Source organism: Microtus pennsylvanicus, chromosome 5 (assembly GCF_037038515.1).
Source record: "Microtus pennsylvanicus isolate mMicPen1 chromosome 5, mMicPen1.hap1, whole genome shotgun sequence".
NCBI lineage: Eukaryota > Metazoa > Chordata > Mammalia > Rodentia > Cricetidae > Microtus > Microtus pennsylvanicus.
This window is the reverse complement of record NC_134583.1, coordinates 75,765,866-75,793,667: the sequence shown is the minus strand read 5'-3', so window position 1 is coordinate 75,793,667 and position 27,802 is coordinate 75,765,866. Positions and strand designations below refer to the sequence as shown.

The window sequence follows — 27,802 nt, the reverse complement described above, 5'->3', positions numbered from 1 at the left end:
TTGTTTTAATTTTTATGTCTACGTGTGTTTTGCGTACTTGCTCATGTTTGGTATGAGTGTGCCAACTGTGCCTGGGGGACATTTGGTTATATATACACACTTGTGCTGCGTGTGCGTGCACGGGAGTGGTATAAGTGCACACACTGCCCTCGTGTGTGTGCACACCTGTGTGCGGTATGTGTATGCATGTTTGAGTGTATGTGCTTGTGTTTATACACTTGTGTGTGTAGTAGGCTGTGGTCATGGAAGGCGTGAGGCTGTGTGCTTGCTAATTAAAGGAAAGGCACCATCTTGTCGTTCCTTTGCACAATGAGGGGAAGGTTCACACAGCATCGTCTTAAGCAGTTTGTTGTGCAGTGTTGTCCAGATGCTACTTCTGTCTAGAGTCAGAAGATCCCCATCACCTCTAAAGAAAGCCTTGAATTCATACACATGCATTCCTACCATCAGGCCCTGAAAATGATGAACCCACTCTTCTCCGGGGATTCCCTTATTCTGGGTGTCCCGTACAAGGGCGAGGTTATCGTCTGACCTACCAAGTTTGGTAGCATTCTCTAGCACTGTGTTTTGTAGGTTTCTCCACTGTGTAGCATGTAGTACTTCATTCCTTTGCATGCTTAAGTAGTACTCTCTTGCACAGAGGCACAGCAGTTTGCTACCATCATTGCTTACAGACTGAGGTTTGGTTCCACTTTTAAACTGTTGCGCACAGAGCTACTAAGAGTGCCTTGGTGAGTGCTGCTGAGAACCTGGAGACTGTGCCTAACCCTTTAGGGAGCTGCCAAACTTCCCCTGCATTTGCAGCACCTCATATTCTCCATCTGCGGCACACAGGGCTGCCATTTCCCCGCGTTCCACCAATACTTGGTGCTTTCTCTCTTAGTAAACAGCCTGGCAGGACTAAAGTGGTGTCTCATTGTGTCTGTTTGTTTTTATACTCTACTACTCCAGGTGGCCCTTGAACTCATGGAGGTCGGTCTGCCTCCATCTCCCAGTACTCAGACTATGACACCACACCCAGCTTCACTGTGGTTTTCATTGATGCTGTCCATCTTTATCAGGAACTGTCTGCTGAATCTCCCTTCCTGTATCAAAGTTGGCTCGCTAACTGTATTATTGTTGAGTTGGGAGGGATTTTTACACACTCTGGATATGAACCGCTATTAGCTATAGGATTTGTGATAACCCCGATCTGTGGGTTGTCCTTTTCTCTCTTGATGTCCTCTGATATAGAAGCTTCACTCTGTCACGTTCTTCTACCGTTTTGTAGATCTCTACTTGTTAAACAGCTCTGGCATCTTCTCGATATCCAGTATCTCATTGCAGGTGCTTTGTCGCTGTTCCAAGGTGTTTATTACAGTAGACTCCTGAGAGTTAACTTTTATGCTTCAGATTTTAATATTTTACTCCAGTCTGTTGCTCAGTTTATAATTTCACATGTAATTCCATTTGCTATATAAAAATGACTCATTACTTCATAGTACAATTATTAATCTTTATAACCTCTTGAAATTCCTATACATCCAGTATTATTTGGGGATTAACTCAGTGTGCTCTTCTGTGCTGAGGCGTAGTCCGAGGCAGAGCACCAGCTTAGCGTTCTCAAGGCCCTGAGGTCAGTTTCTAGGGCTACAAACAAGCCAATGGACAAACACTTCCGTCACTCAAAACTCTTTCTCACATCTTTACTTTTGTATTTTTAACTATATAAAATGTGACATTGAGTGTGGTGGCTTTAAATATAGATGGCAAGGGGCTGGAGAGATAGCTCAATGGTTAACAGCCCTAGCTGCTCTTGCAGAGGGCCCAAGTTCAATTCCCAGCACTCGCTGGGCAACTCACAACCACCTGCAAGTCCGTTTTCAGGCAATCTAACTTCTGACCTCTGCAGGCACTAGGCACGCACATGGTGCACAGACACACAAGCAGGTAAAATACTCATTTATGTAAAACAAAAATTAAAAAAATGAACGTAGGCCACAGGATGATGGTATTTCTAAACACAGGGCCACTCCTATGCTGCTCTGAACTCTGGCTTGAGAGCTCTTATTCAAAAACTAAATTCTTAAAGATTGCTCTCTGTTTAGTTTCCCTGACCCCTAACCTCTTCCTGGACTGACCACACGGTTTTACTTAATACCACTCTGAAGTGAGCTTTGGTAAGTGGTATAGCCATCGCCCACTCTCTGTATCATCTTTAAAACAATCCTGACTCTTCCAATGTATTCTCTTTCCCATATACATTTACAAATTAGATTGTCAATTTATGGACTAAATATAGGATTCTATAAATGAATCTGGGCAGGATAGATTGACGGCTGTCCCCTTTGCATCCGGGAACATGTCACACCTCCCGTGTTTAGTTTTTCTTTCATTTTCTCTGGTATTAATTTTTACCACACTTTAAGTACAGGTCGTGCATATTTCATTTTCGATGTGTTTTCAGATAAGCTGGCAATTTTTTTTTTTGCTAGTGTTGATTTGTTTTCTCCTGGTGTTTTCTTGTTGAATACTGTTTTTCTTCACAGGTAACTGTCCTTTGTAGATCGCTTTGACTCTGGCTCAATGGCTCCCAATCTCTTTTTAATTAATTAATTTAGTTTTAGTTTATGAATATGTGTGTATAGTTCCACAGATATAGAGGGGCTGTAGAGGTCAGAATAAGGCATTGGATCTTCTGGATTTGGAGTTACAGGCAGATGTGAGATGTCTGAGTTGGGAATTGAACTTGGGTCCTGTGAAAGAACTGCAATCTTCCTTAGCCGCTGAGCATCTCCCCAGCCCACCTCTCATTCTCCGGTCTCACTATGCTCACAGGTCCTATGGTCTTGCTTTCCAGCTTCTTATGTCTTGCTTAGCTTTATTTATTTATTTTTGAGGCAGGATTTCTCTGTAGCTTTGGAACCTGTCCTGGAACTAGCTCTTATAGACCAGGCTGGCCTCGAACTCTCAGAGATCCGCCTGCCTCTGCCTCCTGAGTGCTGGAATTAAAGGCGTGCACCACTGCTGCCCAGCCCTTGCTTTGCTTTTTATAGATTACCACACTGAGTCTCATTGTTTGTAATAAGTACCCCCCAAATCAGTAAGACATATAGCACATTTAATAAGTACCTGCTAGAGAAATTAATTCTTAAGCTTTTAGAATTTTTGGAAAGTTTGCCTGTTTCATAGAAATTATCAAAACCCATTACATTTATTTTGCTTTACGTTTAATTTTTCTCAGATTTTGATGTTTGGCGATTTTGTTGATATTCTAGTTGAGGGATGGATTTACTTCTACACTATTTAGCCCGTGTGAGTAGAAGAGGAGAAAAGACAAGCTAAACACATTTATTCACATCACCTCGAGATTTAAATAAGAACAGGGGCTGGAGGCCACTGCTTTGAACGAAACCTTTGTCCTGTCATAAAGTATGACTGAAGAGGCTCCAAGCAGCAATTAAGAATCCTTACCTGGTACATACACTCTCTTGAGCACGCACACACAGAGGGGTTGGTGCGGAGGGAGGAAGGGAAGTAGGGAGAGAGGGGGGAGGGATAAAGAGGAGAGAGGAGGAGAGAGAAAGAGATAGAGAGGAGAGAGGAGGAGAGAGAGAGAAAGAGAGAGAGAAGGAGACAGAGGAGGAGGAGAGAGAGAGAGAAAGAGGAGAGAGAGAACGCACTATTTCAACCTCTCAGCTGCAGAACAAGACCCCAACAGGGATGTGTTATTTCTTTCATGGCCCGCCTGTTTTCCCTGCTAAGTACACTAATCCTAACTACAACAGGATTGCTGAGTATTCTGTTCTGAAAAGCACTTCCAAGTGCCCCTGCAAGCCATCATGGTGCAAAGGTCCCCGAGAGCTGTTCTGTTCGTGTTCTGTTCAGTGTCCGGACTGCGAGGGCCTCCTCTAGCCTCATGCTCCCTGGAGCCCGGAGGTTTAATCAACTTCAAAGCTAATTTAGCTCCGGGCTCAACTTTCTGTAGTACGAGTCTCTTGCCATCAGCAAGGACCAGTTCCTGGCAGCAGCTCAGCTGGCAAAGTGCCCCCTGCCATCATATTAAATACTTCATAATGCTTTGGCTTTGGGGTTTCCTCTGCCAGGTTAGCAGATGGCTTTGCTTTTGGTTGCTTTGGGGAAAACCCCTTCAGGTCTACAAGAAGAAGAAGCCAAAGGCGAGGGTCACAATATGGGCTTCCAGCTATAGCTCCTTTTGTTTAAATTTCCACCCCGTTACATGGGGGCTGGAGGTGCTCCAGCCATTTACTTGCTTCTTTGAGCCACAGCTTTCTGAAATGTCACATGGTTAAATGAGAAGAGGCGACGAGGACCTAGGGCCACAGGTGCCAAGTGCACACTGCTCAGAGATGCTGTGACAAAATGCCACAACAGGCAGGAGGCTGAGACAGACATAGACAGACTCACACCTTGCCAGATAGCCAAGATCAAGATGATGACAAGGTTGGTTGACTCCTTCCAACATCCAGGAATCTGCCTGAGACCTCCTTCAGGCTTCTGGTGGCTTCTAAGTGATCTTTGGGGTCCCCTGACTTAAAGAAACATCTCCTCATCTCTGTTCATGTCATTTTATTTTTGAGGCAGCGTCTTAGGTAGCCCAGGCTGGCCTCCAGCTCATTAACTAGGCATGAATGACTTTTTAAATTAGCCCAAACTTTCTGGTCGCCCTGCTTCTGTTTCCTGAGAGCTGGGATTATGGGTGTGAGCCACCATGCCTGGATTGTGCAGGGCTGGGGATCAAACTAAGGGCTTCATGCTAGGTAATCACTCTATGAACCAAACTGCATCTCCGGCCCATTCTGCCTCCATCTCCACTTGACATTTTCCCTGTATGTGTTTCTGCCTCTGGTTTCCCATTTACACACTAGTCAGAATAAATTAGGACCCACCCTGCCCCAAGCCCTCATTTTAACTTGATTGTGTCTTTAAGGGTTCTTTGCCCACACAGGGTCACAATCTCAGGTACCGGGACGAGTATTTGAACACAAGGGTTTTGAGAGAACACAGTTCAACCCACGATAACCTTCAATAAACATGATCAATGTCAACTTTTTTCGGTAAGACGCCACAGCATGGGGAGTCAAGTCCATACGAAAGAGTGAAATCTGTACTGAGGAGAAATCAAAGAACCAGAGATGGGAAGGAGTTTGCGTCTGTCAAGCCAAGCTGTAGGGAAACTTGAAAGCAGTGGTGACCGGAGGCTCTAAATCCTGCAGGAGAATGACCCTCGAAGCTGGGATCAGAGGCCTCTGGGCTCCTTGTGCACCACAGGGCTGACACCTAAGGAGGTACTTCACTCTGAAGGCTCCATCTGTGGGAGGTGTTCCATTTTCATGGGCCAGACAACCCATGGAGTTGTGGATGAGGGGATTTCCAGGTTGCTAAGCAACAGCATCCACCATCCCTGGGATGTGCCTGCCCCTCTTGTTCAAACATCTCTCTCTTTAGGTAAAGGCTACCTTGGGACCACTGAGGACAGTTTACAACTTCTTTTCCACATGTGCCATGGGCTACAGAAAGCCCCCGTGTTGGACGTGATGGGCTCACACTTCTCCATCAGGCCTTGATGGTTTTTCTCACTAAATTATGTTAGAACATCGGGGAGACTTGACTCAGGATCCACAGAAGTGGCCCTTGAGGATCTGTGTGCTGCGAGGCGTAGGTGTGATGTCAAGCCACCCTCCTTCTTTACTTTCAAATTCCACAGGCAAGTGATAAAAAAGCAATTACCTCTTATCTGAGTTGGGGAAGAAGATAAACGCTGACCTCACTTTCAGGTCTCTGGATTTTTTACTTTCCTGTTTGTTTAATCTCAGGTGTACCTGCAGTTCTGGGCCCGGTCAAGGGGATGGGAGAATTGCCTAATCCACCCCTAGGTGGCCTTATGTTTTGGAAGAGACACCAAGCTCTTGTGAGCAATGACCCCTGAGCCTCTGAGGCTAGCTGGATCTCTCACCTGTGGAATTTTCAGGGGACCTATGAGTGGTGGACCTTTTAAAAACAAAACGAACAAAAAAGCGCCTAGTCAGACAGGATTGTGAGTGGCTCAAGAGCACTCTGGTTGGTAAACACAGCTGCAGCGTCATTCCCTGGTCTGAAGTGTGTTAGGTTGAGAGGACAGGATGAAGGTGTTTTGTTTCAGTGAAGCCAGAATAGCTTGGTGGGGCTGTGCACCCATTTGGAAACATTAGGTCTGACTTGAATCCCTCCCCTCCAGCTTCTCTGAGTCTCAGTTTCCTTTTTTACATTTAGTTGAATTTAATTCATGGCACGTTTGTTTTACTTTCTTTTTGAGACAGGATTTTACTATGTAGCCTGAGCTGGATTGGAACTCAGTATATAGACCAGGCTGGCTTCACCCAGCTTCTACCTTGTCTTGAAGATTTGTACCATTATACCTGAACTTTTTGGTGGTTGTGATTTTCATTTGTGTGTTTTGAGATAGTTTTACATAGTGCACACTGACTTCTATGACTGCTGTGTAGCTAAGGATAGCCTTGAACTCCTGTTTCTCCTGACCCTAGCTCTAAGTGCTATACTTTGTACCCTACAACCCCTGGCTCCTTTTCTTTAAAATGGGGTCCTACTAAGGACTAAGGAAATGATAGTGCAGGCCAGCTCTTTCACAGTGCTCACACACTCAGGGAAGCAGGGCACCCTGGCCCTTCCCTGAGGTCTTAGCAGCACCAAGACCAGGGCTGAGACTGTGTGGCTAGCCAGTAGGTCGTCTTCTGTGCTGTGTTCAGGTATGAGGGAGACTCTTTTTCTTCATCCACCTGTGACCATATCTGGAGGAAGTATGTTTGATTCAATAATAGAAGAGATTGTTCGCAGATTGAGGAGGGCCTCTGCACAGTGCAAACCACAAAGCCCTCTGGGAAATAGGTTACGTGTCCGTCTTAGGCATTGTTATTGGCTGTGGTACTCCCATGACCCCATGGTCCAACACAGACCTGGAACAAACCATGGGTACAAGACAGGAGGTACAAGCCAAGGTTCCGCTCCACTCTTACATCTTTATGGACCCACGGTGCCTGGCTCAGCCTGTTTCTGGGTAGGAGCAGCCACTGGCAATGATCTGAGCACTAAGGCCTCTTGTGGCAGTGTTCCAGGACAAGTCTGGCTTTATGGTTCACTGGTATTCATACTGTGTTTCCTAATGAGAAAGTTCTAGAGGGAAAGACCAGCCAGCTAAGGCTGATGAAAATGCCCTGCTGCTGCCTCGTTAGGGGATGGCTATGGTTTCTCCATGTTGACTTCCAACTAGAAAAGCCAAGAGAAAGAGTTTGTGACTTTTTCATATATATGCTATATGCACCACACTTTCACTCCTACCGCCAAGGATTTTAAACTTCTAGAACCATAAGTCCAAACAAACTCTCTCTTCTCTATGCAGCCTTGGTCATGGTATTTACATAGCACTAGAAAAGTAATTAATACATCATTTATGCTAGGGCGCAACATTCTGAAGCTGTGGTTGCTTTGGGGCCATCCATACTTCTGTAAGTGACCCCCTCACCTATTCTCTATAACTAATTGGACTTAAGTGCATCATTTCTTTAGTCCAGTGGTTCTCAACCTTCCTGATGCTGTGACCCCTAAATACAGTTCCTCAGGTTGTGGTGACCCCAACTATAAATAATTTTCATTGTTTCTTCATAACTGTAATTCTGCTATTGTTATGAATCATAATGTAAATATCTGCAGAGATGGTCTTAAGCAACTCTGGTGAAAGGGTCACTTGACCCCCCCCCCAAAGGGTTGTGGCCCACTGGTTGAGAACTCATGCTTTAGTCTTTCATTAATGCCCTATCTGTGTTCGTATCTCTTCAGGAAAACAAAGCAGGAGGCTTCCATTAGCCTCAAACTGGCAAGTACTAGGCATTCCACAGGAGGGTAAAGGGAAGGAGAACCAGCCTCTCACAGTGGGTTCTCTCCACTGCATGCCTTCTCCATCTCCTTTGTGCAGCTTCTGCTGCAAGCTTGTTCCAGTGCCCGTAGGGTTGGGTCTCAGAGGAAAGATGCCATCTGAACACTCTGGATTGAGTCCCTCACTGGAGACTTTGTCATTCAGCCCAACTCAGCAAACATTTAATTAGCTCTTATCCCTGTTGGCAGCTGCTGCTTCTTAGCTTCTGCTATGTGGCAGGCACTTGTGCTAAGAACTTTCCAGGCAGTAATCAACTCCAGAAAGGGAATGGGAGTCATTTTCTCATTTGCAGAAGAGAGGCACTGGCAGGGTCAGGAGGAAGCTGGTGGCAGATCTTCCAGTGTTGAACCCGTTCCTAGTAGCCTAACTTCCACAAGCCCAGAACTAGGGACTCCTGCCAAAGGGGTTTGGGGGCTACAGTGCACCTGAAGAGGCAACTATGTAGCTGCTGCAGTGTGACATGGGGACAGAAACGTAGAATACTAAAATATTTGGTGTTGGGATTAAAGCAACTTGGAAGAGTCTGAACCGGCCCTTAAATGGTAAGATGGATTTCTCTGAGTTGACTTATGTCTATTAACTTAGAAAAGTTGTCACTCTGGCCTTCAGTGTATGTACAGGGCTAATGTGTGTAGCCTGACTAGAAGGAGATCAAGTATATTATCTGTGGCGTTAAGTGTGAACCCCAGACATCCACAGTTGGGAGTTAGGTGTGGTTAATGCAATAGAAGCAAGCATGTGCTTCTTGCTCACTCACAGGAAGTAGAGTCCAGCATTCACTTACTGGAAGGTGAACTCTTCTTTTAACCATGCTAACTCCTAGAGAGAGGAGGTAAGGTTGCTTCCAGCAAGGTCTCTAGAGCCAAGAGAAGTGATGGGGAAAGGGATAAAGATGCAGTTAGAATTGCTACCACTGGAAGGGCAGTCTCAAGTCCTGGCCTCTATGCCCTCAGGGAAAATTGCGCTTACAATGGAAATGCAGACTGAGCACTGAGGACTGCCCAGGAAGGTTGTCTCAGTTTGGTTTCTATTTCTGTGATAAATACCATGAACAAAAGCAATGTGGGGAGGAAATGGTTTATTTGATTTATAGGTTATATAGTCAGTCCATAATCAAAGGAAACTAAGTTATAAACTAAAGGTAGGAACCTGGAGGCAGGAGCTGAAGCAGAGCCCATGAAGGAATGCTGCCTAATGGCTGTATCCCATATCTTGCTCAGTGTGCTTTCTTATACACCCCATAACCACATGCTCAGAAATGGTACTCCTCACAGAGGACTAAGTGCTTCTGCATCAATTATCAGTCAAGAAGATGCATATAGGCCAATAGGCTAGGGGCATCTCCTCAATTGAGATTCCTACTTCTCAGATGATTCTAGTTTGTGTCAAGTTGACAAAAAAAATAACTAACACAAACATTGTGATAAAGTGACCCATTGTAGTAGGAGGCTGTGCCTTTGTTTCCTGGTCACCCAGACCTGAAATAATCACATAGAAACTATATTATTAAAACACCACTTGGCCTATTAACTCAGGCTTCTTATTAACTAACTCTTACATCTTAAATTAACCCATTCCTACTTTTCACCTCTATCTCTGCTTGGAATTCCCACCTTGCTCTATTCTGCGCTGTCATAGGCCCAAAGCAGATTCTTTATTAACCAATAATAGTAAAACATATTCACAGCAGACAGAGGGGAATCCCACATCACCTCCCCTTTTCTGTCTAAATAAAAAGGAAGGTTTTAATTTTTCATAGTAAAATTACATACAACAAAGCAGTTATCAAGCAGGAATTATAGCTACAATATTGAGTCCATTTACATTTGGCAAATTAAGGGAAATACTCTATTGTTTATCCTATCTTTGTGAGTCTAAAGTTTTATATCTAACCTATCTTTAATAATTATAACTATCTTTCTTCAACTCCATCAAAGACTCCAGAAGGACATAATATTACTTAAGTTAACAGGAAGTGCATTATAAGCAACTTCCAAAACTCTAGAATTTATAGAGACATCCTGCTGCTTGAACAGTCATCCAAAGTTCTTCTGTAACATTGGGGCATCCATCTTCAGCCTACAGCCCCTTAGTATCTGGCAGACTTTTCCATGAAGTAGGAAATTTCAAAGACAGTTCTGCCTGTATTGGCAGTTTGTCAGTCTCTTCTGTATCCTGCAGAATGTCTGGCAGACTCTTTCATGTAGCAGGAACCCTGAAGGACTGTCTCACCTTCTTTAGGCAAGTTCAGCAGTCATTTTTCTGTGGATCCTGCATTTTCAGTTTATACAACATACCATCAAGTAGCCTAGGCAAGAGAAGTTCCTTGCCCAAATGGGTAACAAACTCCATAAGGAGCCTCTCTAATGCCCATCATCCTCTTGAAGTAGATTGGTGCTGCCAGGAGTAGATGTGTCTTATTGTCATAAAAAGTCCTAAGTTCTTAAAATATTTTAAATGCCATATTCTGTTAGTCTTTGAAAGATTTGTAGACTACTTATCTTTCTAAAATATATCTCTGTACATCTAGAAAACCTAACTAACATGACTAGAAGTTTGACTATCATAAATGACTATCTATTAACCTGCATCTTTTAATTATACACTATATTTTTAAATGAGCTGCACAAACACAATACCTTAATCAAGAGCAGAAATATACATATAACAAAATTGACCTTAAATTTGTATCAATAGACCAAGATCCATACCAATACACAGTATTCACATCTATAACATATCCCCTTTAAATGAAAACAAACATTTATAAACAATATTTGGGAATTTGGACGTAGTTTTCTCCACACTGCTTCCTGCTTTTTGTTGGGCTAAGCATTTTGGGGGGCTTTATGGAGACTTTTCAGGGGATCTTGCTTCATCAAGCCACATTAGTCTGGAAGGAATACACAGGTTCTCATCCTCTGTGAAAACAAAGGCAGGACCTCTTTTCCAAAGCAACATATCCTTAGACCCAAATTTTGAAATCAAGATACCTTTAAAGTATATATGTTGGTTTAGCTTAGTAGCCCCAAGAATCAAATATCTCTCTGTACTTAGCTCATTCACAGTCAAAAAATTCAAAGAAAACACAATAAAATACGTATTCCTGACTCTCTGTGTATATTCTATCTTTACGTGGTTTATTTTTCTTACTCTATTACTTTTCTACAAGATTAATATTTATTTTATTATCTTTACTCCTTTAATCTATGACTGCCTTACTCTTTTATATTATAATTGTCTATACTCTTTTTTTCCTCTCTCTCTCTCTCTCTCTCTCTCTCTCTCTCTCTCTCTCTCTCAAGGCTATGTACATTTATCCAACACTGTGACCCATTTAAAGATCTTCTTTTTATCTTAGAGGAATGCTCACTGCCTCTGAGAGCCATGCACACTGCCCCACCTCCAGGATCATACCATTAAGTAATTTGTAACACGCTGCTCACAGACCCCATTTAAATGTTTGGCCTCCTGAAATAGCCAGAGCTGTTTGTGCAACTAACATGAACCAGGAAGCCCTCCCTTAAAGAAGCTACAAAGCCTTCACTGCCAATGCTGAGTCAGGAAGACCTCTCTTAAAGGAGCCATAACACTCCTGCTCACTACCAGCAAATAGAGCCCATCTGAAAAAAATACAGCTACTAAGAAGCTGCACTAAACTCTGTTTTATGTCTAGAATTTCTTTTTAAGCTCTCTTGGGTTTTATGTGGATATAGTCAGCCCCACATTGGATACCAATTTGTAGTAGGAGGCTGCTTATTTGTTTCCCTGCTGCCCAGACCTAAAATAACCACACAGAAATTGTATTAATTAAAACACTGCTTGGCATATTAGTTCAGGTTTCTTATTAACAAACTCTTACATTTTAGATTAACTCATTTCTATAATTTTGTATTTTACCATGAGGCTTGTGGTTTATTGGTAAGGTTCCAGGGCATCTGTCTCCTTTGGCAGCTACATGGCATCTTCCTTATCTTCCTTCTTTTCTCCTCTATCTCTGCTTGGAATTTCTGCCTTGCTCTATACTGTGCTGCCATAGGCCTAAAGCAAATTCTTTATTAACCAAGGGTAATAAAACATATTAACAGTATAAAGAAGGGAGTCTCACATCAACCCATCACATGGATACAGAAATGAAGACATGGGTCAAGGCAGGGAAGAGAAGGCTGGAGTGAATAGAGACAGAAAGAGCCAGACATAGTCCAGAATCCTGCAAGCATGGTTGGGAAGGGTTGGAAGCACATTCTTCCTCCATAACCAAGTTGTAGAGGACCCAGGATTTAATACCCTGGGTTGGGTGGCCTGGGTTTGTAAGCCACTCACAGCTGCCTAGCAACAGTCAGAGAAAGGGAACTTGTTGCCAACCCAGGAAAAGAAAAAACAGATGTTTGGTAACTCCATTTTACATTGGGCCATTTGTGCTCTTGTTAATACTTTGAATGCCCTTGTCTATTAAATATCCTAGATATCTATCCTTTGTTAGAATTGTAGATTGCAATATTCCATCCCTATTTGTGGTAGCCTTTTCATTTTTCTTATGTCTCTTTGTGAACAAAAGATACAACTTTACTGAAGTTCAATTTATTCTCTTCCCTTATTTTATTGTAGTTGTTTTCTGAGCCTTTGTATAAGACAGCTTTATTGTAAAAAGAGCAATGGGCCACTTCCTGCTGCCCAGCTCCCAGCTAGTTTACACCCGAAATAATTACAGGAAAACTGTATTCATCTAAACACTGCCTGGCCCATTAGTTCCAGCCTCTTATTGGCTAATTCTCACATTTTGATTCAACCCATTTCTAATAATCTGTATGTCACCATGAGCTCATGGCTTACCGGGAAAGATTCAGCATGTCTGACCTGGCAGCATCTCTGTCTCTGCCTTCTTTCTCCCACCATTCTGTTCTGTCTACTCTGCCTATCTAAGCTACTGTCCTATCAAAAGGCCAAGACAGTCTCTTTATTTAACCAATGAAAGAAACACATAGAAAGAAGACCTTCCTACACCACACCTTCACTGAGTCCAATTCACAAAGAAGTTCTACCATGTTGTATTATAAAAGATGTTGGTCTGTGATTTATCACAGATGAGTATCTGTGAAGTGTGAGAGGAAAGAGTTCAGATCAGCCTTTCCTCAGTGAACTCTAGGGCTGAAAATAAGTTTACTTGGTTAGGATGAATCTGTCCTTGTAAGGATTATTGCATTGTCTTTGTAAATCTCATAACAGTTTTGTGTCTGTGTCAGGGTTCCTATCTTGAGAACTATTGACATTCTGGGCCAGCTCCTTGTTATAACTGTCTGTCTGCCTTGTGTATCATAAGATGGTTATGGACATTCTTGGCCTCAGGATATAGCATCTCCCTCCCCACTGGTAACAACTGAAAATGACAATGTTTTTTAAAAAAAAGAAACCAAAATTGTTTTTTGACAAGAGAATTTATAAATAGATTGTGAAATATTTAGCTGCCAAATAGTGAAAATGAATGATCTTGAGATACAAGTGTGGACATGGGTAATAAAAGCAAATCAAAATAATGACAGAAATCAATAAAATATTTAAAAAATTACAAGAAACACTAGAGGCTAGCTCTTCAAAAGTAATCAACAGAACTTTCTCAGAAAAAAAAAATGTTTTAAAACACACCAAGAGCCATTGTCAGGAATGAGAAGGGAGGCACCACTACAGAGCCTATAGATGCTGTCTATCTTTTGAGTTGCTTGCGGACCATATCTCCCTTGAAAAAAACCCATTTTGATTTCATCACTTTTCCCTTTGGCCTTCTCCAGATTAAGAGATTTAAAAATTAATTTTGTTGCTAAGCTTTCATATGTTACATGAGTTTCAATATTGTTTTCCCAGTCTATGAGTTAGCCTGATACTACATGGGATTTCTTAGTGAAGAGAAATTATTAAAAATAATTGGATTTATTCAACTTTTATTAAATACTATTTTCTTTGAGAACTTTCTAAAGACACATTTTTCCTACCCAGGGTGATAAAAATGTTAACTGTTCTGTGTTTTTAAAATATTTTTTAAATTTTGAGCTAGGCTTTCATATAGCTAAGGATGGCCTAAAACTTGCCACACAGTCAAGGATGACCTTGAACTTCCAATCTTCATACTCTACCTTCCTAGTGTTGAGGTGTCAGGCATGTACCACCATTCCTGGCTTTGAAAAAAAGTCTACTTTCACATTTCTTAGTTTATCTGTAGTTGGTTGGTGGGTTTGGTGGCAATGGGGATGCTATTTGTTTCTTTCTTTCAAAATAATAATGGATTATTCTGTCATCATTTACTGTCATTCATTTTGTTTTTATGGTTAGTATCTACTAATAAGCTATGCCTGCTCATTATTTTCTATATTTCCATATGTCTCATGTTGTCTTTTGTGGTTCTTGTTCTGTGAATTCAGATTTGTTCTTTTTCTAGTAATATACTGCCTTTCCCCTCACTTTCATAGAATTTACCATTTGATAGGACAAATTCTTGACTGTTTCTCATCCATCTTTCTGCAAATGCAGCCTTACTGGTGCCTTGACTAGCCAGGTGTGACATGTTCCCTATGCCACCATCCCACACACATGGAGATTACAGTCATCAGACTGCAGAGAATCCCACAGGACCCTGGAAATTAGCTACAGCTCATGTTAAAAGGCTCTTCCAATGGAATGTTCTAGAAGGATCTAGCATCCAAGTGCTCATTTAGGTCAGATTGCAGAGCAGGTAAGGGAACCTGGGGCAGGTTCAGAGGCTTGTTAAGTTCTTAGGGGTGACCTCAAGTGAAACCGATAATGAGTATTGATCTATGGGACATGGTCTTGGTGCTCTTTAGGTTGTCAGGTTTTCTTCTTCCTTTAGTAGCTTCACCTAGCCCTGCTGCAAGCCCCCAGGACCCACCCACCTTCCTCTATGTCCAAGCCCCCACTTAGCTCTGGTGTGCATCTCAAGCAGCTTGAGCTGCCTTCCTTACCCTTTGCTTCCATGTACTCCTCTTCATTTGATATTGCATCCTATGCTTTTATGCCTCTAAATCACTCCTAGCTTGGAAAGTGTTTAAGGCTCCTTTGTATAGATATCTAGAGGTGTTAACTCTCTCCCCCATGTCCGTGCATGCGTGTGTGTGTGTGTGTGTGTGTGTGTGTGTGTGTGCTTTTCACATTCCTGATACTTAGTGGACTTGCACCCAGTGGTTTCTTGGGCCTCTCTTAGTCTCAGAGAGGAAGGAAAGGCCACACCTGGAAATGACAGTGAGCTGCAATTACGGAAGCTAATGCTGGTCTCTCACTAAAGTTCAAGTTCATTAGTGAAACTTTCTTTGTCTTGTCCTTCTACTTTCTGATGAACTGGTACTTATTTTGCAATCAAGAGTAAAAATGTTGAATTATAATAATAACTAGCCTCATTAACTCTTTTGGGAATGCTAGAGTGCCCAGAAGCTCCAGGAGGGCAGAAATTTTTCTGTCTGCTGTGTCCATCACTGTGACCTCAGTACCCACGCCAGTGCCCCATCATGGTGGATGCTGAGGTAATGCTTACTGTGGGGGTAAAGGAATGAAGTTCATCTGATGCTTCCACGAGCAGTGTGCTGAGGGCCTTCTCTCCTTCTCCTCTCTCAGCACTCATAATAATCCAGTAAAACAGAATGCACAATGCCTCCTTTGTAGATAGGGAAACTGAGGCATAGGGACATACAGTGGTCTAGGTAGTACTGGCCTAGCTTGAAAACCTCAGAAGCTGTGCAGGATGTAAGCCCGCTTCTGCACTGATCCCTCAGCCTCACTTATGGTACGAGCCCCATCTTTGACTGTCCAGGTTTAGAGTCTAGGAACCGCTGTTGTCATTTCTCTTCCCAGGAATACATGGCGGGGTGTGGGGAGGCCAGTAAGTGCATGAAAAGATGCTCAATGTTGTTATCCATCAAAGAAATGCAAGCACAGTGGGCTATCCGTTCACATGGATTTGGGTAGCTATAAGGAAAATGTGACAATATCAAGGGTTGGCAAGGATGGGAAAGTAGCAGCAGTAGAAACAAAATAAAACCTGCCTGTGTTGTCACTAATGACAGAAGTTGATATAGTCACTTTGGAAAATAATTGGTTTGGCAATTCTTCAAAATGTAAACACAAAGTTACAGTATACCTCAGCATTTCAGGGTATGCAGGCACACAGCTACATGAAAACCTGTACACAAATGTTCATGATAGACTGGGTCAGCCTGAATGCCCATCAGCGGATGAATACACGCCAGCTCACAGGCAGTCTTTCCATTTAACAGAGTATTACTCGACTACGAAAATGGCAGTCGAGTGCGTAGCTAAGTGAAAGAAGTCAAGCAAGAAAGTCACACATCCCATCACCCCACTAAATGGAGTGTTTAGGATAAGCTAACCAGAGAGCAAAAGTAGATTAGTATGTAACAGGGACTGGGGTGATGAGGGCATAGGGGGTAACTGCTAATGGGCCTGGGGCTTCTTTGGGAGGTGACAGAGATGCCCTGGAGCCACCGAACTGTGTCTGTCAGGTTTAAGATGGAAACTTTATGGAACACTGGTTTAAACATAATCGTCTGGAGGCTGGAGGAGCATGCTTGGCTCAACTCAGCAGGAAGGGGCGTGGTTAGAGAGAAACTAGAACGACAAAGATCCAGGCCTTCTGTTCTAGTTTTATTTCTATTGCTATGATAAAATACCCCAAGCAAAAGCAACTTAGGCGAGGAAAGGATTTGTTTTGGCTTAAATCCTGCTTGCAGTCAATCATTTTGGAAAAGCGGGGGTAGAAACTCAAAGCAGCAGCTAGTCATGTTGTATCTACAGTCAGGTGCACTGGGGATGAAGCCACCAAGCTGCCTACTTGCTGCTACTTCCACCTGGCTTTCTACTGTGCCCACGTGCTCAGGACCACCTTCCTAGAGAATGATGCTACCCACCATGGGCTAGGGCTACATCAACTAGCACTCCAGACCAAGACAATCCTCCACAGACATGCCCACAGGCCATCTTGGTTTAGATAATTTCTCATTAAGACTTCCCAGGTGATTCTGGGTAGTGTCAAGTTGACCTTAAAAGCTAACAGGCACTACGTCATTAGACTTGACTGAGTGATGTCATCAGGCTTGACCTAGTGAGACTGACTCTGCTGCTTCCTGCCTGAGGCTTTTTGGGGAAGCCCTGGCCATCTTGGGTCCTGCTATTTTCTTCTTTGCATGAGGTAGTAGTGGCTATGGTAAGGGCTCTGGAGATTTTGAATTCTTATATGCCTCTCACCTCCAGGGGTGGTTTCTGTGATTCTTGACCCAGCACGAGCTTTAGTCTAAGCAGCAGGGGAAGGCAGAGAGGATAGGAAATGCTGAGAGCTTGTGGTTGCATTCATCCTTGACAAAAAGCCCAAGAACTCGAGGGGAAAGCCTTCCAGGTGAGAGCAACCTCATTCTAATTGTTCAGCATGACTGATAAGCTGTTAGAGGGCTCTGCAGAGGCTCCTTCGCTTTCTAAGCAGGGATCCAGCTAATGGCAGGAGTGTGGGCAGGTCTCTCCAAGCCTGGGCTTTTCCTCTGCTGTTGGGCTCTTAGATCTAGCCCTGTGATGGCACCTCTCCTCACTCCCTACCCCAGTCACTTGATGTGCTGTGTGCAACTAATGACTCTTCTAATGAGAGATTTACCACGTGGGGCTTTTAGACGCTGCACCAGCCTCATTTGTCCAGCTCTTGGCAGAGCCTGTAATCATCTCAGTGGGCTCCGGGAGCCAGCCTTGCTGCTCTGGCCAATCCAGCCCAACAGACTGACAGTAAGAAGCCACTAGTCCCATACCCAAGTGTCACGTTTCTCCACCCTGACATCTTATGAGAATATTTTTGCATCTTGTTTCTCTAATGAACCTGAGTTGACAGGTTTCTCTGATGTCCCTGGAGTCATCCTTGTCAGCTGGGCTTGGGTCATCTCTGGTCCTCTTTTGAAGAGGTTTCAGAATTGTCCTATTTTCTGTCCCTGTGTTTGGTCATCCTCTAACCTTGAACTAGAATCTAATCACCCTTGTTCATCCTCTAGAAAGCTGTGTGCCTTTGCTTAATGATCTGGGAAACTGGGCTCCTATGACAGACTGGATGCCACTCAGGCTGAAACTGGGAAGGAGGCTTCCTCTACTTAGTCACCATTGTCCCCTGTGTTTTGTAATAGCTGTTATGGTAAAACACTGCAGATCCCCAAGGGGCACAGCGTCAGAAACACTGCAGGTCCCCTCAAGGGGTAGCAGTGGGCAGTGAGCACAAGACCACAGAGGACCACGAGGGCAGACAGTCCCAGGCAAGGAGCCCCGGAGTGGCCCGTGAGACATGAGGGCCAGCAAGTCCTAGACAGGGAGCCGCATAGTGGATGAGAGACATTAGCGGGGCAGCCACTCCCACGAGGAGCCCTACATGGTGGGTGAGAAACTGAGATGGATAGGCATACCATGCAGAATGAGGTTGGATATTTATTTAATAGGTTATGGAAGGGAAAGGAAAGGGGAGAAGGGGGAAGAGCAGAGAGAGGCAGAGAGAAAGAGAAAAGGAGAAACAGAGGGAAGAAGTGGGGAGAAGGGAGCAAGGCAGAAGCTGTGTCTTTGGGAGAGACCGAAAAAGGAAGAAGCTCAGTCTGGAAGCAGAAGGGAAATCTACCTGCCTCTATGGTGGATGAGGGAGGGAGTAGGCGGGGTTTGTCTCTTAAAGGGACAGGACAATAGCCACCTGGAGAATGACTTTCCCAGAAATCAAATGGCTGAATTACTTCAGTATGGTAAAATAGTGATTTGTGTTCAGCAAGCTTGATGAAGAAGAAAGCATAGTTTTAAGAAGCCCAGTGCAAATCAGGCCAATTTCTTCTTAATGAAAGGACAAAGTTTAAGTGGTGACTGCCACCCTCTCCCATGTACCTTGGCTCACACATCCTCAAGATTTCATGTCCCAGTCATGTTAGTACAGGACTCCAGGAGAGAACAGGGCCCTATTCTGCATTCCAGGAAGAGATGGGGCATTGAATCCTTGATTGATGCCAACCTGCTTAGGGTACAGCTGAGTGGGGTCTGGAACCTCGTGTCCTTGCTGCCTGCCTGGACTCTTTCCAGATGGGGTCAGAGGAACAAAGACAAGAGGCTCTTCTTCTACCAAGTCTTTCTACTCCCATGAGTCATGGTTCTCCACTTAGATTCCTAGGAGGGGCAGGATGTTTAGTACCCACACCTGGGCCCTGCTTTCCCTGAGTGTGGCTGCCCACTAACTCTGTAGATGACTCATGGAAAGAGAAGTCTCCCCTTCCCTTTCATCTCCAAATCCCTTCTGAAGGAGTGTGGACCATGCAGCACTGATCGCCTATGTTCAATTGCAGCCATCTGCCACTGTCAATCAGGGCCTTAACCTACTTCCCATTTCCCCCTCACTTCACGCAGGCCTAGAAGAAAAAGATAGCTTTTTAAAAATGGTGGCTTTCATGTGGCTGCGAATATGGTCTATGCATCTGCCTCCCTCCCCTACAGACTTCTCAGGAAGATACTATAGGGCTGTGGAGATTGCAAGACCTGAGTTCAACCCACAAGAAGCAGCATAATAAAGCTGGGCACAGTTGTACAGGATGTAATCCCAATGCTGGGGAGGCAAAGGCTGGTGGTTCCTTTGGGCTGGCTGGACAGCCAGTCTACCTTACATTAGTGAATTATAGGCCAATGGCAATGTCAGAGACTAAAGCTGACTAAAATCTAAGGAATGGTGCTCAAGTTTGTCCCCTGGTCTCCACATATGAAAGAACTATAGTCGACCTAAGAAAATATTGTGTAAGATCAAGACAGAGTCATAGAATGAAAGGCCAAGGTGAAGTTGCAAGAAAGAAGGAGAAGCCAGGACTCAAATATTTGCGCATCTGCTATATTTAGTGTTACTCATGTAGCCACAATACAGAGGTATCCCAGGTGCCAGATAATAGATGAATAGATAGACAGATTGGCTTCTATCTGTACGACAGGATGCTACTCAGCTTTCAAAGGACAGGAATTCCACACATGGATAACCCGGAGGATGTTATATTATGTGAATGATACCAGTCACAAATACTGCTTGTATGTTCACCTCAGATGTCATTCCTAGCACTGGGGACTCATAAAGGTAAAAGGCTAGGAGCCAGGGGCTGGAGGGGTGTCAACAGGGAGTTTCTATTGTGTAAGGATGGCTTCAGTTTTGTAAGATGAGATGCTCTAGGAGCTGGATGGTGGTGACCACTGTGTCGCAATATAACTGCTCTTCATGCCACCAAATCTCATGCTTAAAAATGAAAGAGATGGGAAATGTTGCCTTATGTATGTTCACAACAGATTTTTAAAGCCACATGTTACATCCCTCTCCCCATTAGGCTATGGCTCTTCAGGGACAGGGACTTCTGAGTGTCATGTGTGCATGTCCTTCTGGTGCTGTGCTTCTCCAAGGCTGGGGTGGTGGAGCTGCTACTCTGATTGTGAGCAAGCCTCACCAGGAATGTGGGATTTGTGCATGCCTGACCATGCTGGGTGGTCTTCACAGTCGAAGATTGTGCCCCTATGCTGCCTCCTCTAGAGGAGACTCACATTCCTGCCACTTAGCCACAGAGTCCCTGCATCGGATTTCCAAGGTGCTGTGCCTCATACTCTGGGGGTCTTGCTCAATTATGTTCCCTAGGACTAAAAAATCCACAGACTTCTAAAATCTCTTTATTCTATTCCATAATTGACAAAGTATGTGGACGGTGCCTAGCCAACATCTGCCTCGAGGTCAGCCCTCCATCAGACTCAGCCGCTGTGACCTGATGGTGCTACGCCTCGGGTTCAGCCAGTGACATTCACATGGCCTAACTGCTTACAAAGGCACTACTCATCAAGATAATGACCACGCCGTGGATGCCTCATCCCAGAACATAAAGCTGTCCCCGTCCCAAATGACCCGTTTCATACAAGGTCCTGAATTGTGCAGCTGGCCAGATCGCCCCTTTGGCCTTGGCCATTGCATCGCTCATGCTTGCGTGGTGACTCATGTGTGCCAGGATCATCTCAGCCCAGGGGTTTCGGTTCAGTAACTGCAGTACATTACTGGCTTCTAGCATGGCTTAAACAGCACATCACTCTCTGGTTGGCCACAACTGTCTCCCTTTACCTGTGGCTTCCCTGAGTATGGCTTGTTTCCCATCACCAGTGATAGTCTGAGAGTATCAAGTGGTGAATCACACAAGTAAGAAACTTGTGTTTTAGAAGCTGTGCATTACCTGCACTGAGGAGGTGGCTCAGTGGGTAAAGTGGCCGCGGCGTAAGCATGAGGACCTGAGTTCGATTCCCCAGAACCTACATTAAAAAAGCAAAAAAGAATCCAAAGTTAGGCTGAGAGCTGACTAAGTGGAGAGAGCCCTTACTGAGCCTGTGAAGACTGGAGAGCGGATCCCAGTACCCACTGTCACAAACTGGGCATTGTCCCTGCAGGCCTGCAGCCCCAGCACTGAGCGGGTTAGAGACAGGAGGATCGCTGGGGCTTGCTGGCTGCCAGTCTAGCTGGAAAGTGACAAGATCCAGGTTCAACTAGAGACCCTCCCTTAAAAGAGTAAGGTAGGCAGGCGAGGGCAGTGTTGGCACACACCTTTAATCTCAGTATTCAGGAGGTAGAAGCAGGTGGATCTCTGTGAGCTTGAGGCCAGTCTGGTTCTAGAGGGAGTTTTAGGACAGCCAGGGCAGTTAACACAGAGAATCATCTACCAAAAACCCAAAAAAGAAAAAAAATAATAAGGTAGAAAGTTATATAGAGAACCCTCCTTTGACTTCCAACAACATATATAGGCATGTGTACCAATACATACATGGGCATATGCAAAACACACACACACACACACATACACACATACACACACACACATACACACACATCCCAGCATGATGTTGTATACTTGTAATCTCAATACTAAGAAGGCAGAAACAGGCAGATCCATGGGGGTTATTGACTGGTCTAGGTCAATGGAAGACCCCTGTCTTAAAAAAAAAGTATAAATGGTACCCCAAAGATTAATAATGGAGACTATCTTCTGGCCCTCCACCTGTGTGTGTGCGCACACACACACACACAGAGAAAGAGAGAGAGAGAGAGAATGAGTGAGTTTTACTATAGCATATTATAGTGATTGTTCATGCTTTATCACTTGTTACTGCTGCCAATCTCATATTCTGCCTGATTTTTAAATTGCACTTTGTCCTACGTCTCCCAGTATAGGGAAGGCATAGTATGTAGATAGCTGATACCATCTGCAATTTTAATACTTCAGTTGTGTCAGGGACTGCTTTCCTTCCTAGATAAGGGGGAATAACTGTGGAAGCCACTTCAAATTGAGTCACATATAAATCACAAGAAAATATTCTCCGTATCTTAGGGTCAAAGATAGTTTACTTGATTTTATAAAAGCCAACCATAATAGCTATTGCAGTAGATGGAATGTCTGTCAAATTGCTGAACTTGAGCTAGAGTCGTGTATAAAAACTAGAACTAGGTAGATTAAATTGTTTAACATTATGATGTTACCTGAGTATATTTAGTCCTAAGAAACTTTAAAATGGATTTATTTTTACTTTTTAAAATGATGTGTATCTATGTAAGTCTGTGTACATGTGAGTGTAAGTCTCCACAGAGTCCAGAAGAGGGCGTTAGACCATGTATGGTTAGAGTTACCAGTGGCTCAGATCCCCCTAATGTCAGTGCCAAAAACCCACTCAGGTCATTTTTAAGCGTGATCCATTCTCTTAACCTCTGAGACATCTCTGCAGCCCTCTTGAGGAACTTTCATAGGGACTCACTGCTTAGTAAGTGACTGACATCGTCATAGCAAGTGAAACACAAGAAAGAAGGGACAGTTTGGGAATAAATCTTCCAACTCCAGACAGTGCTGAGAGGTTTTTTTTTTTTTCCCTCACTCAGGTCTGTTCCCAGCAGGAAGCTTTTAAACAATTCTCATGAAACTCATTGTACTTGTCAAATGAGTCTCAGATGTTAACCCCCAAATTAATGGTGACAAGAAGCGACCTTAAGGTTGCTATCCACCGCCTGGTTGCTAGGTAAACATTCCAATGATTTCATCAGCCAGAGCAGGGTGGAAGGTTGGAAACCTGACTCATTCTGAGAGTGGCAACAGATTCAACCTGTGGTCATCTTTCTCAATTTGACAAAGCACGTTTTCATCATTAGATGGTCTTTGAAATGAAGTAAGATAGTTTTGAAGCATCAGTGGGACATGATCAAACTGTCTAGGGAAGGTACGTTCTTGTTTCCCCCTCACAGATATCAGAGTATAAGTGTTATACTTGTGTGGTGTCTACTTGGTAGCTTCAACTGACCAGACATCATTGGTACCAAGTTCCAGGAAGAGAGATGGATGTTAGGAGTCAGGCTGATTGACAGGCACAACAGTACATGCCGTCACACTTGCCTGGGACAGGTCTGTGAGTTGACTCGCTCCCATCTAAAAAATGTTCCAGGCCTAACCCTTGATGGTTTGAGTATGACCTCATTGGAAAGCAGGGTCTTTGAAGATATGGCTATGTTAAGGGGAGATCACACTGGAGTAGGGTAGTCCCTAGACCCAGTATCATTACAAGGGAAAGACGGCTGTGGGAAGATGGAAGCAGAGGTCTGAGCCAGGTGGCCATGAGGCAAGAAAATGAAGGATTTCCAGCAACGCCCAGCATCTGAGAGTCACAGGAAGGACCCTTCCCTGGAGCCTTCAGGGGAAGCACAGCTTGTCCCTATGGACACCTCAGTTTCCAGCCTTCAGGGCTATAAGAGAATAACCTATTGTTACTGTGATCCTCATGGCTTATGGCAATCTATTAACGGCACCTATAGACAACCTATACAGACTCTAACACAGCCTTGGGTGTGCAGGTAGGAGCGTGTCAGAGAGTTCCTTTGAGAGGAGGTAACTTTGCACTGTGTAGGGCTGAGGGACTAGGAGATAACCCAAGGAAGGGCTGGGAGGCAGCACATGTGGTCAAGTTGTGAGACAGTTCAAGGCTGCGAAGACGTTCGAGGTACCCACAGCCAGGATGTGAAGCAGTCTTGTTTCGAGGGTTCCTGTCCTGGTTCTCTTGAGCCTCTGGGTGCCCATACATGGCACGCCAATGTTAAATTTTCTAAGCCATGGAGTCTCTACTCAAGGTCACTGCTGGTGGTGTTGAGGGGATTTAGCCAAGCTTGCCAGGAGGTATGGCTAGGAGTGACCTAGCCAAGACCAGAGAGCAGAGGGAAAGTATACTGATGCAATGAAGAGGAACCTTTCTATGAGACCAGCTGTGCCTTTTGGGAGGATGCTGGCAGTGAGAAGAGGCAGGGATGCAAAGGGTAAGGCTTCTGTACTGTCAGTAGAGGGGGGTATGACTGCTCATCAAGCATGTAGACAAGAGGGATGGAGTGCTGAACTCTAGGGAAGTTAAATGCTCTCCCTTTGGGGAAGGCTGAGTCAGGGATGCCTTGGAGCAGCTGAGCTTAAAGGTGGTGCTCATCAAGGGGACCTGGACCCCCTGGGGAGATTGTTCCACATGGGTGTGTTAAGAGGAAGCAGAAGTGAACAGAAGGCATCAAGGAGAGAACCCAGAAAAATCCACAAAAGACCACATTGTTCTAGAAGTCCTGAATGGGAAGAAATCTCTAGAGGCTTAACTGAGGTTAAATCCCACAGAGACAGTTAAATCTACAATCTTAAGCAATTTTTCTTTATGGAATGTGTTTTAAAACGGTGAAAGGGATTATTGTTAAGAAGACAGAGGCAATCAAGAGTACCCTCTGACTCCTGTCAAATTAGAAATGCTTTTCTACAAAACCCCCCAGTAGAAGGAAAGGGGACTGAGTGTACCTTGCCTCTGACACAGTGACTTAGATGCAGAAGGAAGTGCACTCAGGCACACACCCAGGATCCATACACTTCCTGTTTACAGGTGGCATTGATGGATTGATTCATTAGGCGATACACAGTGGCTCTTGTAGGCTGTTCTTCGGGACAGCTGAAGCTGTGTTGGCCAATGTGTAGGAATTTATCACGCTGTATGTAGTATGTACATCCTAGGAATCACCCGAGTGTGACTAGCTCTTGTCTTTCTTCGTTCTTTACCTTGCTCCACGTTCCCCCCTGCTTTGTCATCTGCTTGCTTGTCCACCTTTCTCCCCACCCCTTTCCATTTTTCTGTTTAAAATTCTTCTATGATGATCTTCATAGTCATCTTGACTTGATACAGACACCAGCAAGGGTGACTGTGGATCATTGAATGATTTTAACCAGTTGCCTCATACATATCAGTTGACTAGCATTGCAGTAGGTTTATATTAATTAAAGCCTCCTCTCATCCCCTTGCTTAGAGGTGGGACCCAGATCCTTGCAAGTTGCAAGGTAGCTTTTAAATCAAAACATAATGTCTCCCTTCCTGGTCATCGATTTAACATCTGTAAGGGAGGTTATTAGTCTTAGACTATGTGGGACTTGAGCTGTGCGTGCTGAAACACTGACGGAAGCATGGGTGGATATCTAAGCTTCCCAATGGGATCCTCAGTAGATAGATCTGGGGGTGGTACCACCAGAACAGATGTCTATTATCAATTCATCTAGTGTTGGTCCTGTTGCTGAAGGAACGCACTTGGAGAAACTCTGCTATGGGGTAGAAAAGAGGGATGGTTAGCCATCATAGCTTCTTCCTCCAAGAAACAAAGCCCTGAGACAGAGGTTGAGGGAATCAAGGATAGCACATTCTCTAAGAGATGATCCGTGGGCCACTGAAGGGTACTCAATAGAGGGGGACCTGAGTGAAGATGTTGTCCAAGTAAAGGGATGGAGTAGCAATCCAGCAAAGGGGACGATGAGGGCTCAGGAGCATCAGTCCCATATTATGACTTTGTAGATGGAGAAAAGAGAAAAAGTGAGGCCAAAAAATTTTATGTATAGCCAGCCACGTGACTATAATTGCTACCCCAGCTGTGAATGAGTCTTCAGATATAAATCCTAACTGACCCATCCTTCAGTTGGTCAGGCCCTACAACCTAGGGCAGTTCTTTTTACCTAAGGGCATTTTTTCATGAGTCATTCTATTGTTTTTATAGATAGCCTCATACATGGTATTAATGTCACAGTCATATGCTCCATAGGTTTTTGGTTCCTTTCCATAGTGTGTCATTATGTTTTTCTGTGTCGTTACCTAGACTTAATATGCATATTTGAAGGTTCTTTAGTCCCTCTACCTGAATCTTCCCAATTACTATAGTACAAGAAATATGATACCCCAAATATGTCCATGATCTCATCCATTCTTGAGATGAAGACATTATCTTGGATGGTCCAGGGGGGCTCACTTTAGTCCAGGAATCCTTGTTCAAGAGAAACAGTAGGGAAGAGTCAAGGAGAAGGGACAGTGGAAAGAGCGGAGGCTGAAGTGAGGCAGGCACAGATTAAGGAACATGGACAGTGTCTAGCAACAAGAAAAGTCCAGGAAAGTAATCCCCCCCCCCCCCAGCACCTTCAGAAAGAAGTGCTGAGCTGCTCATTTGACTTTAACCCAGTGTTGAACTTGACCTCCACAGCTGTAGAGGATGCATTTGTCTTGTGGACATTTGTTACAGCAGGCATAGGAAGCTTATCCATACTCCATCCCTCATGCTTCCCAATGCCAGCAGCCTTCCCTTTCCCCCACTAGAAAAGAGGCTCTTCCCAATAGCGAGTTGATTATGATGACATAATGCTATGCTCTGCACATTGCACTGAGGTCAACTTAGCGGTGTCACTCAAGTTGTCCCAGTAACCCTGTGAAGTAGCCACCTTCATATTCTCTCTAACACAGGGAGGAACGAGGGTATTCCAAGCCGTGTGCTCAAAGCTGAAACGCAAGCCCTGGGCCTCTGTGGTTCAATGTTAGTGTCTGTGTGACCACTGGTACTACCACATTAGTGTTGCTGGACTTCGGCAGGGGCCACCTTGGCTTGTGCTCTAACAGTAGCACCCTCAGCCACTTATGGCATATTTACCTGATACTCCATCCTTACCAAAGTGCTTTAATGAAGATCTCCCCGGGCAGTGAGGGCAAGGCCTGTGTTTGTGTAGGCGGTACCATTGCCTGCATTTATGGATGAAGGCAGGGTCCACAGCTGATACACTGAGGGCCAGCTAGGGCCAAAGCAGAGCAGATGAAAACCCATCGAGTCCCCAAGACTGTGCTGATTCTAACGTCCTCACTCCCTTGCCATGCTACACAAGCAGGCCCGGTGACTTCTGCCTCCATCAGCCTCACTGTCAGGTCATCCGGAAGCAACAGCATTGCACAGGAGCCCCCCAAGCCCCTCAGGTCTGATGTTAGTGCTTCACAGAAAGTAATCAGTGTGCATCACCTTGAATGACCTGTTGTCATTCAGTGACAGTCATAGATGGAGCCAGAGCCCAAGTCAGGACATGACAGAAGTTTATTGTCACTCAAAGACAGGATATAAAGGAGGTAGGCTTTGGGTGGGTTAGAGGTGACCCTTGGAAACCCCCAGATTCAAATCCTGGCCCCTTCACAAATCTGCCAAACTGACAGTACTGTGGCATGTGATTTTTTTTCTCTGAAAAATGCTTTAACCTCTATCTAAAGAAGAAGGGAATCTTTTTATGGTGCTGGAAATGGAGTCCTCGCCCCCACCCTGATGTCACCATATTCTAGAACTCTGACATAGCGTGTTAAATCTAGAGAGCCTGTTTTTGACAGTTTTAATCTCTAGGACTAGCATCATCCATCGTGGTGTTTTGAAAAATCACATTCTACAGAATGTGGTCTTGGGGAGAGCATGCTTTGCCCCTGGTCTGAAGAGGCTAGATCTCTGGCTATTTTTTGCAC

At 44.3% G+C, this 27,802-nt stretch overlaps 1 protein-coding gene across 6 annotated transcripts in view; it reads left to right on the top strand.

The window, feature by feature from the left end:
• The window catches only part of C5H10orf90 (chromosome 5 C10orf90 homolog), a 219,973-nt gene that overhangs the window by 106,902 nt on the left and 85,269 nt on the right, over window positions 1-27,802 (top strand). The gene's annotated exons all lie outside the window — the stretch shown is intronic.